The sequence below is a fragment of the Anopheles aquasalis genome, chromosome 2, assembly GCF_943734665.1.
Source record: "Anopheles aquasalis chromosome 2, idAnoAquaMG_Q_19, whole genome shotgun sequence".
Classification (NCBI taxonomy): Eukaryota; Metazoa; Arthropoda; class Insecta; order Diptera; family Culicidae; genus Anopheles; species Anopheles aquasalis.
In genome coordinates, this window is record NC_064877.1 from 83,451,177 (window position 1) to 83,453,146 (window position 1,970).

Genomic DNA, 1,970 nt, shown 5'->3' on the forward strand with positions numbered 1-1,970 from the left:
ATCAAACGCAGGCTCACAGGCACGGCCCAAACGGTCGATTTGTCAACATCCAACAGAACAGATCTAAATACATTCCCCTTTCCCCCCCAATCCGTCCTGGTGGTGGTCGACTACTGGCCCTCTTACTGACAGCTGGGCTACTTCGGAATGTATTTGATTATTTATCATCCACCCCGTTTATGGTCTGCCTGCCTGGCCTGCCTGCCTGCTCTACGGTTTGGCGCACAGATAGTGAACGCAAAATCGATCACTGGAAGGCGTAACTGCCGATGGTCGGTCATGCGGCAGCCATACTGCTGCTAGTTGGAGCCTGTGATGGAACGAGTTTTAATTGAAATTTACGATTAACTCTATTGAAACCGATTGTTGGCTATTTGCGTAACAGTTTGGGTGTTTGCGGTCTGAAGGAGGAGGAGGAGCTGGCTGAACCAAGGCCGTACCAACCACACGTCGCTGTCGTCGTCGTTGTCGTTACATCGTTCCATTGCGATAGGTTAGTTCACCGAGACTGCACGGTTGATGGCTGCTGCAGGTCAGAAGGGCACCGGCACCACAAGAAGCCTACGATGGAATTCCCATTTCCGATGTGTTGTGGCGCACATGGACGCAGCTGCGTTGGCTGGTAATCGTGTCCACTCGTCTCGCACGCTCCTCTCCCACTCCCACTTCGGTGCGTGTTTTGCATTTCTCGGGGCATCGGCATCGGCTGCAATCCCTTACTTACTCGCACCGAGGCGAAGGGCAAGGCTACTTCCGACATCCAAGCCTCCAACTTTCAATCGACTAAAGAAAGCAAATCATCGTAAAGTAAACGAGCAAAAGCATCATCATGCTACCAGCGACCGATGCTGGGGGTTGATTTGTGTGCAGATGGAGCGTCACCATCATCATCAGTATGCTGAGCTAGGCACGTCGATGGGCGGACGCTCGTCTCTGCTCTCTGGATGCTGCTCGCTGCAACATTTGGCATTCCGAGCAATGACCGGCCGGCAATGTGGGTGGGCAAGTGGGTACATGTTTTATGCAAATAGGCGCACGCAACACTTGACAGCTAATAAGACAAATCGATAAGCTACACCACCAGTCGCCCTTCCACTGTCGTTCCACGTCTCTTCGTTGCTCCGTCGGTGTGTGTATATAACGGAGCTTGGTTTGTGGTCGACTAGGGAGCATCTTATTCGGTTCGCTAGGACGCGCTGTACCACTCCATGTTAGCTTTAAAGCGGGAGGGATAATGAACAATGTAGCGTTCGATCGACGAGTTCCATTGACGGAATGCACGGACGCGGATGGCTTGTCTTGTCGATGGCCGGAGAACATTGGCTCCATTTGCAATCCTCTGGCTCGTGCGATTTAGGTTGCCGGTTCGATAGAACCTTGGCCGTGAGGAGTGGAAGGCCGAGATTACGGGAACATTTGAGAGTAAGGGCTGACGGTGCGCGGTGTGAACATGTTCGCAGCCTGGTCGACCATCTCGGCTGCCTTCATCAATCACCTATATAGCCTGTTTCATCGTATCAATAGTGGCAGCAGCGGCACGCACTAGGACTGCCGGACAGCGGAACAGCAAGAAAAGCCTGAAACCTCGCAGTCGATGACTCATTTCTCAACGAATACACACCGGGGGCATGGATCAACAACTGACGTAACGTATGGTGCTGCAGCAGAAACGTGCGTACCTCACCGCAAAACGATCCCTACGGATCGATGCAATAGGCCAGCTATGGAACGGCTAATCGGTCGTTGTTGATTTGTGCCCGTGGTGATCGATGGATGGATTGAGTGGAGCTGAAATGGAGTAGCTGTAGCGAGAGGTGAGTGAACATTCTGCGGGTGTAGAGATAAAGAGCGAAACAAAGGAGCGGCTGCCCAATGGTCAACGGGTGGTACGTGACCGAAACGCGGTAAGAGAAGGCAGTGGACCGTCCTGCGTTGCATTTCCGCATGGACGAGCGTAGATGATTATGATT